Source organism: Equus caballus, chromosome 11 (assembly GCF_041296265.1).
Source record: "Equus caballus isolate H_3958 breed thoroughbred chromosome 11, TB-T2T, whole genome shotgun sequence".
Taxonomy (NCBI): domain Eukaryota; kingdom Metazoa; phylum Chordata; class Mammalia; order Perissodactyla; family Equidae; genus Equus; species Equus caballus.
In genome coordinates, this window is record NC_091694.1 from 57350446 (window position 1) to 57363947 (window position 13502).

Here is a 13502-nt window from a genome sequence, read left to right on the forward strand (position 1 = left end):
ACTCTGAAGGCTGCATGACAGAGGCTGCTGCCCCTCAGGCCGGGACTAAGCCTGGAGACATCTGAGAAGATCATTTCTGCTCAGAAGAAGCAGGGTGGGTGGTGAGGAGCTGAGGGTCATGGATTTTGCTTCTGGCTGGATAGGGACGATCCGATCAGCCCTCCACCCTTCACGAGATCCACGTTCCGGGACCTGCTCTCCTGCCGCTGGATTGCCTTCGATTCCCCCCGTCTCCTGCAACCAAGCCCTGAGGACCTGCTAGCTTTGGCTGTGACCTGGTTGACATCATCCTCAAGGCTTCAAGGCACCAGAGCTGTCACTGCTGCACTTCACTGGCCCCATCCTCCACGTACCAACTCACTTGTCTCCACCCGCCTGGGCCAGGCTCTCTGCCTCCCCACTAATTCAAGAGAGGACAATGCCGTCCTGGTCCTCTCTCCCCATTCTGATGGCCCTCTTCTCAGCCAAATGGGACCCCATCCCGGGCATCTGTGTTAAGCAACGTGTCCTCAGATACATGGGGAATATCCACTGGGCCACTTGCCATATTAATGGATGCAATATTCACCAAATCACATTTATTATTATTATTATTATTTCCCACACTTTATAGATCGAGAAAATGAGAATTAGGCAAACTTCTGAGGAAACAGTTAAGTCACAACAGACTGACTGATTCTAGCACCCGGGCTGGTCTGCTGCACCATACCGCCTCAGCTTCTTAGCAATAAATCATCCCTAAGTCGTTGATAAAAATCATAATAACAATGATATCTCATATTTACTTGATTGCTACTGTGTGCCAGACACCATTCTGAACATTTTACACAAATCAGACCATTTAATCCTTACAACAACTTTATGAAATAGGAATGCTATCATCCTCTTTGATATGAGGGGGAGACTGAGGCACAGCAAGACATTGAGTAACTTTCTCAAGACACCCTGTAAAGAAATGACAGAGACCAGATTCCAACCGGCGTTCTGGCTGCAGAACCCGCCCTCCATTCCCTGGGCTATTTTGCACGCTCCCGTGCTCCTCATTGTGCCCGGCATTCATGGCACATCTATACCTCTTCCATGGTGCTTCCAAGGACCCTATTATAATCTAATTTCCTTTTTTCACCAATGATACTGACACATTATACCTATTTACACTGTTTACATGTTTCTTTTTCCATTAATAAAGCAAGAAAATGTCCTAAACCCTCCACCGATTGCACCATTGTGAGTCTCCCTTTCAAGCGTCCTGCCCTATCCTGCCGATGGGGCCCTGGTGTCACACACCCATGCAGTCCAGCGCTGGGTGGATCCTGCACATAGCTGACAGCTCGATTTCATAAGACCGTCACTGTCGTCCTCAGGGAGTGGAATCTAAGCAGACTCTGGAAGTAGGAGGCGGCCCTTTTTTTCTTCACTTATAGTTACCAAAATCCTGTCCCATGTAGTATCTTATTTGACAGGGAATCATTATGACCATTTTCTGCGTGAAGAAACTGAGGCTTGGAGAATTTACAGTGTTTCCTCCGGGGACCAGCGAGTCAATGCCAGGCCTGGAACTTGAAAGCACTTCCTCTGATTTCTGAACCTGTGATTTTTCCATTATGCGGACTCGCCAAGAGAAAACGGAGGGGAGTCTCACTTGGGCATTTGTCCAGTGGATGAAGCTGTCGGAGCGTCTGTCTCACCAGGCACTCGGTCAGTATCTGGCGAGTCTTTATACTACACACGAAGCCTTTCCTGTTTCCTCACAGCCAGCAGCCTGTGTGGGCGTTCTTGGCGAGGCCCAGACACAGCTGGTCTGAAAGGGCCCTCAAAAGTCAGGTTGCTGTCTCATCCAGACTCATCTAGACTCTTCTGAGCAGCTTATTATTAAAGGGGAAGGAAGGAAGGGAGGGAGGAGAGAAAGAGAGGGAAGGGGAAGAGAAGGGAGAAAAGAAGGAACAGAAGGAGCCAGTTTGACTTCCATGAGCAGATCCTTCTATAAATGGACATGTTTGAAATTACGTCATCTCCGAGTCCCCAGAAGACGTTCTCTGTGAGCAACCCAGAAGCAGGTAGAAAGCAGCCTAAAGACACACAAACTCAAGTTGGCACGGGGCCATTCCCTAAGTTACATCTTTAAGATTTACAAATTTATCTTGGGATAAATTGCTTCTTTAGCTCCTTCACCTGTGGGAGAAACCAAGCACAGAATGATTATGTTGTGCTATTGGAATGATATAGAGTACAAAGATTTCTCTGTTCCCAAATGCATTGTTGCTTAGGAAAGCCAGATTCCACAGATGCAAGTGGAGGGGAGAAAGCGGTCTTTTCTCTGACATCTTATGAGCTGGCAGAGAAAGGATTCGGGAACAGTTTAAGCAAGAAAGGGTCTGAAAGAACTGATTTGTACTTGGATTGAAAACTCTGAAACTCTTCTAAGACTCTTACTCCTAACGGACATGTTTCTGCTCCAGCCAGGGAGAGGCTCAGTGTGGTGGGGAAGGCAATCGATTTTGCCACACAGCAATGATGGAACAGGAGAGGAATGGACAGATTTTCTCGGCCCTGCAGACAAGGTGTGGCAATGCAGAGAAAGGCAGCCTACGCTTGAGGTCAGAGTTGTCCTTTTTGAAGGAGGAGGACAGGAAAAGCCACCATAAGCCAAGGCAATGCTTGATTCAGGCAGACGAGGTCACGCCAAACCATGGGGCATTAATCTTCCTCGAGAAGAACAAGGCGTACACACACGAGCAGTTCTGGAAGAGAATCTGGGCGAACAATCTTCGTCCCCCGTGGTGCGCCGGTCTGTGAGCACCTCTGAGCTGGAGGAACAGCGGTTGCACTTAAAATGAACTTGAGAGCAGATGTTTTCTTCATCTGGAGTCCCTGAACCACTTATCAAGTGTGAAACCTCAGCTAAAGCCAGGGAAGTTCACAGAGAAAGGTCAGATCCTTTTGAGAGGTTCAAGGCAGAACTGGGCAAGGCTTCAAATATTTTTACTCTTCATTGTTAAAGACTAGGAAATATCCAGTCCAGGCGACTTCAGTGGGAAGCCTGGGCCTCATGTGACAACGACCTTAGAAATCTGACTCAGAAATTAAAATTCTAGAAATAGAATTAAAACTCTAGAAATAAAATTCTAGAAACAGCTGGCAAATGGTGGAGCCAAAATGTAACCTTTGACAATCTGGAGCCAAGACCACTAAACTCTACGAAATGCATAGTCTTAGACACACCCCACATTCCACAGTGACAAAAACAAAAGCAAAACCTGCAAGACTGTGAAGCATGGAAAATTCAGTACAACAGAATTCTTTCGACACTACATTTCCAAGTTCTACCATAAAATGGGAAAAATAAATTTGCATGAAACCAAACATATCACAGGGTTAGTTATGATTCATAATCACACATCTTAGTCTCGTGCCTCCATCATGATGAATCTCTGACTTTCTGGCTTATGTGGAGAAAATGGGCACTGAACCTACCCCAGGGAGGGCTCAGGAGGGCCACGGGCCAGACATTCCCTCATCTTTTGTGCTGTCTCCAAATGGGGTCACATACCCAGGCACAGAGGTAGAATGGCGGAATTGAATTAAGTTGTGCAACTCACAATGAAATACATTGTGCATCTTACAATTCAATGGTAAAATGTAAGCATTTATATGGACCAAGAACTTGGTAACCTTATTTTCTACTTATTTAAATACATCAGAAGACTCAGAAGAAGAAAAAAAGTGGCTTGGACCTTTATTGATCTTGAGGGACCCTCCAGGGTTTAAGTATGTGACTTTGAATCTGAGAATCCCTACAACCGACAGCAAAAGCATGGTCGGATATGGTTCAGATGAGAAAAATGCACTGAAAATTATGGTCCATTTGACCAAGGGGGAAAGCCCTTACAGCATTGTCTCACTTCTCAGGCTCTCTCTCTTTCTTTCTCTCACGCCTCTTCCATCCCCATCATGGTGTGAAACCATAATGAAACAAACATACCAGTAACATCTGAATTTCACTGCCTTGTGAGTGCCTCCACCACTGGAAGACCTCAGGATCATTTTGAGTCTTCCTTCCTAGCAAGGCATTTTTCAAGGGCCGTCCCAGAAGACGGTTTACATCGCATGCTCACTCCTATATAATCTTGGATCGTTGAATACCAAACTGTGTCTTGGGGACTAGATTATGAAGTATTTTCTAAATTTACTGGACCGTGGAACTTTTGTTCCCAGATTCTCTCCAAGACTTAGGTTCCATGGCACTTACATTGGAAACCTTGGGCTACATGTCCACTCCAGCTCTGACATTCTAATATCTATCAAAGGAGACAAATGGAAGAAATGGCATTTCTTCGAACTGACTATAGACATTTCAGGAAATGAAAAGGCAGATTAAAGGCAGGAGGCATCGCTAAGGACTCCAGGCCAGCTAACTTTCCCCAGTCAGGGAAGAGAAAACACCCATAGAAGCCAGCAAAGAGATTTGTTGCTGTGATCCTGAGTTAGGAATTGGGTGGAGGTCGTTCCCAATAGCCACTCAAGTTCTCCTTTGCTGTATATTTATTCTCCTTTTAGGGGGACCACAGTGTTTCAACTCAGGGGCTCTAGGGGTGGCCTCATCATGGTCTTTTGAAGAACACCCAAGAACCCAGTTATAGCATTATATGAATGATCCAAAGGTGGCCTCTGTGTATTGGCCCCTATGTTGTTTATTTCTTTACTGAAAGCTGAGAGCTGTTACCTCAAAAGCTCGCTGGCATTTAACTCAAAGTTTTTCACATCCAATTATTTTAAAAATAGCCCAAACAAGCAGATTTTTAGCTATGTAGAATCTGTCTGCTTTGCATGCCCCAGGAAACCTTACCCCACATCTGCCGGCCAAGGATGAGGTAGAGCCTCGTGGTTATAAGACCCCAAGCTGCTATGGCCCTTCAGAGTTCTCTGACTCAGAGACTCCACACCGTGGAGCTGAGCAACATCACCTAGACACGTAAGTGCCCTTTGAAGACACATAAGTCCCCACTTCCCCAGGAGTTCCCTTTCCTACTCCTCTGGATGGTGGCCCATGTGCCCGCTGTGGCCTCTGGTCAGTCTCCTGCTGTGAAGGACCTTGCCTCTCATGCAACCATGTTCCATCACCACCCAATAAAGTTTGTTGTGTGTCACTGCCTCTTGTGGTCATATCTTTTTTCCTAGATCAGTCCTAAGACCCTCTAACAAACCCTCACATATATAGAGAGAGGTGAGACACAGAGGAATGATAGGGCTGGCACAGAAACACAGTGATAACCTTAGGATTCATGCATGCAAAGAAGGGCAGGAAATCTTCCAGAGAAACAGAAGCATTCTGGTGGTATTGTCACACAGGCCATTCCAGCTTCCTCAAATAACCCAGCTGAAGAACTTCTTCCAGAGGATCCAGGGTGAAAGTGGGTGACACGGATTGCCAGTGATGGGCTCCCAACTGGAAGACCTCCTGAAAAAGAATCTTCACACTATCAAGCTGAGAGAGAAAAGACCTGTTGTGAGGCTGAATGTGTGGACTACTCAGCTATGGAGCTATGGAAAATAATGACCTGGTACATAAATCTGTACATGGGCCTGGTGGCAGTCCACGAGAGCCCTTCACTCAGACAGCACACAACTGGGTGTGCTCCCGCTCAGGTGACTGATGGAGCCATTCTTCATCCAACAATTTCAGTGGCTGATCCTTAACCCTCACTCCTCATACACAATGTGATGTGTGAATACCTGGGTAGAGTCGAAACTGGCTGGTGTAGTCTTAACAGCTGCACACTGACGCATCAGCTCCCTGTCTCCACCAGTGTTTGCTTCTATAAAGGAAACAAAAGCCATACAGTTCCTCTTGCTAAGGTCACTGGACTTCGCTGGCTTCTTCCATGATGACAGAGTAAACAAAAGATGACTAAGTGTTTTTGGCATCCAGGGCCATCCAGGGCCATCCACAGTCAGAAGCAGACTCTGGGAGAAGTATATTTTGAACATCTTAGCCTTAAGTATGTAAGGAGAGGGAAAACTGAAGGCCTCTTAAAGCAATATTCATTCAACAGCTATTTATTGAGCACCTACTACGGGTCAGGAGGAAACAACATCACTGCCTCTTCAATCTTCATTAGAAGTAAAAACAGTCATAAAATCTTCCCATCCCTACAAACATGCCTTTTTGCAACGTAGCTTTTCCATTCCCGCCACGAAAAGGTGCGATCTATTCCTCCACTCTTTGAATCTGGACCTGGCCACGTGGCCTGCTTTGGCCAACGGGACATTAGCAGTATGACACAAGCAGAGGCTTAACAAGCACTTGCTCTTTAGAGTGTGCCCTCTTACTGCTGGGGGTTATTCTCCCATCATCTGAACAAGCCCAAGAAGCCTGCTGGATTTTGAGAGACCACATGGAGAGCAATCCCAACCATCCCAGACAACCCAGCAAAGACCCTGGACACGTGAGCCACCCAGGGAAAAACAACGGATCCTGGACCAGACAGAAGGGATGCCAAATGAAGCCCAGCCAGCCCTTTGGACCATGAACACCAACAATGTGTTGTTGGAAGCCACGAAATTTTGGGGGGATTTTTTACACAGCATAAAGCTAACTGATACCTAGGAATCCTAGAGTTGGAATTAGGTACCAAACATGTTATATTTAGAAGTAGGACTCTTTGCCAACAGGGCAGAGGCAATTCCCCTGGCAAACTGACTTCCACTCACTCTTGGTGCTCTGGGGCCTAGAAAACTGACTTTAGTAGTTGGCTCAGCTGCATCTCTGAGGAAGGAGAGTGGTAAGGCCAGAGAGATGGTGGAGATCCCTGAGGTTCTGTGGGAATCGCTTGACTCTGTGGAGACTGTCAGTTATTTTCTGAGGGTCTTGTGGTTCTACGCAGAAGCCCGTGGACCTGTAAAGAGTCTGTGTATCTGTGGGGTGCTCTAGGATGCAGCACAGAGCAGCACTTCTCAAACTTGCTGTGGAGAAGTGCCATTTTTGTTTGTTCTTTATTTCTAATCCATCATAATCAGTTACATGATCCTACTTGGAAACATGCAAGATGGACATGTCCACTGATCATGCACTTGGATGTCATGCAACGTAAAATTGCTATAAAAATTTTAAATTCTTACCCTCAATTTCTCTACTTACATCACAGTAGCCCTGTAACAGTTTGTGAGCTGGCATTGGTCCCATGCGTGGATCACAGTTTGAGTAGCATAGCTGTAGAGAGGGCTGAGGCTGACCCTACAGTGCATGCAGCCCCTGGCCTAGAACCATGAACTTTCATCTGTGGCATGAGCTTGACTATTAAAATTTTTCTTTGAACACTAAACCAAATGGCATTTCTTCAATTTCCAATGCAAAGCCTATGGAAAATCAAATAACAGGAAAACTTTTATGAAGAACAGAACCCTTACTTGGGAAGGGCGCTGAATAATGAAAACCATAACTCTCAACATTTAGCGCCTCATTGCCCAGGAGAAGCAGTTGCACTAGGAAGCATTGTACAGATATCCGTGAGCCACGGTCTTGATGGCAACGCTGATCTGAGGGTCAGCCCTGCCCTGAATGCTGGTGCCAGCCCCGCTGTGGGAGAGTCTACTCCAGGGTCTACAGGAACAGAATGGTGCTCCAGCCAGCGGAACCGTGCACCCCATGCTCTGAGCAGCCATTCCCATCCACTGAGCCATCACTTTTTTTAACAACCTGCAGACACCAGGAGCATGAAAGGTATCATTTCCAGAAAAATCTACGGGGTGCTTTAAGGAGTGTCCCTTAAAGTATCTTGCTGAGGGAGGGTCTTGCAACATTAAGATTTTCCCCTCACAGGCCAGAACAAAGGTTGACATATTTGCATTGTTCTACAGAAGGCGTGAGAATGAGAAGAACAGCATCCGACCTGTCAAAGAGGCAGGGCTGCCGCAGCTCCTTGTCAATAAGATTCTGTTGGGGCCCAGGACATTCTAAAGCCTCTTTTCCTTCATCTGGAGAGGATGGTCACCTCTCAATGGTGCCACCGTCAATCCAATGTCAAAATCAGAACCTGGAGCGTCATCCCAGACTCTGCCCCTTCTCTCAACTCCAGTCACCCTACTGGTCACCAAGAGTTAGCAGCTCTACCCCCGAAATGTTTCTGCTACCTCCATTCTCACTGCAACTGCTCTGTTCCAGGCTGCGGTTTCATTTGAATTACTGCAAAAGCCAAATGCTCTCCCTGCCTCCATTCTGTCACTATCTAATTACCATGAATGATAACTATCATCACCAACTTACTATGTCCTGAAGATTGTGTTAAGTACTGAACTTGTGACCTGAGAAATAGGTACTATTATTTTTCCCCAACATTTTATTATGAAAAAAAATACAGAAAAGTTCAAAGAACTGCGCAGTGAACACCCAAATACCTACCACCTAGATTTCACAATTGCTAACCTCTTCTGCAGTATCTGCTTTATCACATATCTGTCCATCTACCAACCCATCTTAGTTTTTATTCATTTAAAAGTAAGTTGCAAATATCAGGACATCTCATTCAAATATTTTGGCATGGAAATCATTAACTAAAGCTCAATATATGTTTAACTGTTTTAAGATAAAATTTACATACAGTAAAATGTGCACATCTCCAGTGTACCACTGATGAAATCCGATGATTGCTTTCACCTGTAAAGACAGAACATTCTTATCAACCCACAAAGTTCCTTCAGGCCTCTTCCCAGTCAATCCCCAATCTCCAGGGTGGCCACAGTCGACAACTACAATTTTTGGGACTGTCATTTTTTATTGTTTTCTTTTAACCAGTGAAGAAAACAATGCTTAGAAAAATTAAACCATTTGCTCATAGTATCAAAGTGGAAAAGCCTAGATCTTTCTAACTTCAGAGTTCACTTTCTCCTCCCAGCTTTTTCTCTGTGCAGCAGCTGAGTGCCTTTACCAATGCAGCCTGACCCACCAAGGGCTCCATGGAACACACTCAATAGTTCTTGGGGAAAAAAAGTCCATTGGGGGATTTCTTACGGACATGAGCATATAGAAGAATTCTAAAGGATCTGAGAAGTCCTACAATAAAAAAACAAAGCAGAACAAAACAAAAACCTGTTTATAGCCTGTTTCTTGGCTGATTAAAATCTTCTTCTCCTGTAACAAAATGTAGCATTGATGGTGCTTGAAATGCTCCCCAATATGTTTTCCTTTCTGGGTAACAGGTGGGTCACTGCCTAGCTTCTCCAACATCCGGGTTCTATCCTGCCTTCAGATTTCTGCTCAGCCCCTTCCCACTGCCTGGAATTCTCTCGTGGCCTCCATCTACTCTTTACCTCTCTGACTGTGCTTGTTCTCCAGGCCCCAGCTTATTATTTTTTGGAAAGTTCCCAAACTCCCTAAAAGGACTGGTTAGGAATCCATCCTGTGCATTCCTGCGGTGCCCTGCACATCTCCACAGGAAAGGAAAGGAGGGGAGAGGAAGGGAGAGGAGGGGAGGGGAGGAGAGAAGAGGAGAGGAGAGGAAGGGGAGGGGGAGAAGAGGAGAGGAGAGAAGATGGAAAAGATAGAGAAATACCTTCACTTCAGATTCCCCTTCTTTGGCTACAGCCTCATAACACTTTGGCTTAAAGCTTCTGAGACATTTATTTCCACACCAGTGTTCCACATAATTGTTGCCTTTATGTCGAAAACTACAAAGATAATAGGACGTTAAGTTTGTAAAATACTTAGACTAGAGGGACCTCAGACATTAGAAATTGGCAGCTAGTAGGCTGAATCAGCCCACTGACATGTTTGGTCTACACAGCACAGGGCCATGGTATTTTCAAATTGAATTTGTTGCCAGCATTTCAAACCTGGAGTCACATGAAAATTGCTATTTCTAGCTTCTCTTGGAAAACTGGGATATTTGGCAACATCCAACCTACATTACTGTATAACAGCAATCGTTTGGAGCTAAGTAGTAGCTCACAATGAAATAGTATATTCGTCAACATAGGATGGGCTCTCATGAAACAGCAAATAAAGCCCCAAATCTCGGTGACACAACCCAACAAAAGGTTGTTTCTTATTCATTCTAAGGCCAGTGAGAGTTGGTGAGGGCTCTACTCCAAGCGGTGACCCAGAGATCCAGGATTCCTCCTTCTCGTGATCCATCATGTAAATGTGTCATCCAAGGTCACTGTGGGAAGGAAGGAGAGGTTGAAAGAGGCACAGTGGCTCTTACCACCCAGCTTGACATGTGTCTTCAGAGTCCACTGACCAAAACTATCAGACAGATCCAATTTAGCTGCAAAGGAGCCATGGAAATGTGGGCCAGCACATGGAATTTGGTGAGAATTGGCTCTACCACATATGGATGTGTTCTTTATTTTGTCAAATATCCACAGACCATATTTTTCCAGACACTGACATTTATATGCCACTCATCACCATACACCATTCCCCTCACTCATTACATTACCCTGGTTAAAAGGAACTGTATGGAATTGGAGAGCCTCTGGGTCCATAATTATACTCCAGCTCCTGCTCAGGACTGACACCATCTGAAGCAGCCAGGAGGCTTGGACAGGCCTCCCCAGGGAGGAAAAATCCCACAAGCCCTAAGACAAGCCCTTCATCTACTGGCCAAAAGACAACCTTGGCTGAAACACAAGGGATGCCCAGCTGTACCCAGAGGCCAGACCTGTATCCAGCACCTCTTCATTTCCATTTCAACACACACCTGGCAGCTGGTGAAGGGACTTTTTGAACAAATACGGTTTCTTCTCTCTACATGTCTCCCAACATCTCCCCCAGGAAAACAAAGTATAAAATGGTGACTGTGTCTTCAAATCAGGCCACAAAACCTACTTAACACAGATGTCATTGAAATTTCCCCATGTAGCTGAAACAGGCTTTTGTGAGCTGGCTGGAAATGAAACTACCACTTAAAACCAATTCTATGGGTAGAGATGTTTCAAGGGCAAGCAACTGGCTTATGAATGTTTATAACGTTTCTTGCCATTATTACTTTGTAAACTAGAATACCTATATTGAACAATCTGAAACTGGTTTATTAAGGGTCTTTTTTTTCCCTTGAATTAAAAATTTGATTTAAAATTCCTCTTACTCTCAGGATAGAAGAAACCTTCAATAACTACTTAATATCAATCAAAAGATTGGAAAGCCATTTACTGTCTTCTACAATTGCAAAAGAATCCTCTAACTCAGTACTGTCCAGATCAGTACTGTTCATTTTCATTCAGTTCCAAATACTTTCTAACTTCCCTTTTAATTTATTTTTGGATCTATGAGTTATTTAGAAGTATATTATTTTTTTACAAATATTTGAGGATTTTTCATAGCTTATTGACTTTTGTGTAATTCAATTGTAGTAAGAGGACATACTTTGTATGATACTAGCCATTTCAAATTTATTGAAATTTGTTTTGTGGCCCTAACATGGCCTATTTTGGTTAATGTGCCATGTGCACTTGAAAATGTTATATATTTTGCTGTTTCTAGATGCAGAGTTCTACAAATGTTATTTAGCTAATTTGGCTGATAGTGTGGTTCAACTCTTCTATAGTCTTCTTGATTTGCTGTCTACTTTTTTCTATCAAATAGTGAGAAAAGGGTTTGTAATATCCAACTATAATTGTGGACGTGGCTATGCCTTTTTCAGTTCCATTAGTTTTTGCTTAATTTATTTTGGAGCTCTGTTACTATGTGTATAAACATTTAGGATTGTTAGGTCCTCTCAATGGATTATTTTTATTATTTATTATTATATATTTATTTTTATTACATATATATTTATATATAATATATCATATTATATATTTTATTATTTATTATTTTATAAATTTATTATTTTATTATTATAAAATGAATTTTTATCTCTTTGTTCTGAAGTCTATTTCATCTGATATTAACTTAATCTCTCCAGCTTTTTAAAAATTAGTTTTAGTATATTATAGCTTTTTCACCTCTTTGCTTTCAACCTATTTGTGTATTTATCCATACAATGGGTTTCTTGTAGTCAGCACATAGTTGGGTCTTGCTTTTTTATCCAACCTAACATTCTGTGCCTTTTAATTGCTATTTTAGACCATTTACATTTAATGTGAATATTAACATAGTTAGATTTAAGTCTATTATCTTACTATCTGGTGTCTGTTTGTCTTATCTGTATTCCATTTCTTTTTTTTTCTCTTTTTCTACCTTCCTGTAATTAAGTATTTTTTTGTGATTTCATTTTTATCTCTTTTGTTGGCTTATTAACTATAATTGTTTTGTTATTTTAGTCATTGCTTTCAAGTTTATAGTATCCATCTTTAACTTATTCACATTTTACTTTTAAGAGATATTGTACTATTCCATGTATAGTGTAAGATCCTTATGCTTCCATTTATCCCCACCTGAATATTATGCACTTGTTTATATGCAGTCTACATTTACATATGTTATATTATAAATCCCATGATACATGTTTTTATTTTGCTTAAACAAGGAATTATATTTCAAAGATATTTATATAATGATCAAAACCTTACATTTTTACCCAGAAAGCTATTGCTTCTAGTGTTCTTCATTCCTTCTGTTCATTCGTATTTTCATGTGGTATCATTTTCCTTCTGTCTGAAGACTTCCTTTAACATTTCTCATGGTGTGGGTGTACTGGTGATAAATTCTTTCAGTTTTTGGATAATTGAAAAACATTTTGCCTTTGTTTTTTTGAAAGATATTTTTTGCTGCGTAAAGAATTATAACTGACAGGTTTTTGTTGTTTTTTTTTTTTTTTTTTTGGTCTTTCTGTCTTTTAAAGATATTGCTCCACTGTTTTCTTGCTTGCATTGTTTCTGATCAAAAATGTGCTGTCATCCAAGACCACAAGATAATTTGTGAGGCCTAATGCAAAATAAAAATGCAGAGGAGGCTTTGTTCAAAAATTATTGAGAATTTCAAGATGGCAACAGCAGAGCATTAAGCAATTGCATGGGTTGCAGATCCATGAAGCTGTCCCTGAAGTCATTCTTTTCTTTGTACATCCAAAGGTAACTTGTCTTTTTTATGTTTGTTTTTCACATTTTCTCTTTATCACTGATTTTGAGGGGCGTGAATATAATATGCCTCAATGTAGTTTTCTCTCATTTCTTGCACTTCAGTTTCATTAAGTTTCCTGGATCTGTGACTTTACTGTCTTCATCAAATTTGAAAAATTTAGGCCATTAGTTCTTTAAGTATTTTTTCTTTTACCCCTTTTCATCTCATTCTCTTCTTAAGAGACGAAAAGTATATATATATTATACAACTTGAAGTTGTCCCATAGCTAACTGATTCTCTTCACCTTTTTAAAAGTATTCTCTGCGTTTTTTATTTGGGATAGTCTATTGCTATGTCTTCTAGTTCACAATCTTTTCTTCTGCAAAGTCTAATCCATAATTAATCCCATCCTGTTGTAGTGGCTATTTCTATAAATTTAACTTTTAAATATCTTCCTTGTCTCTATTTAACTTTTCCAACATCTGGAATACAGCTATAGTAA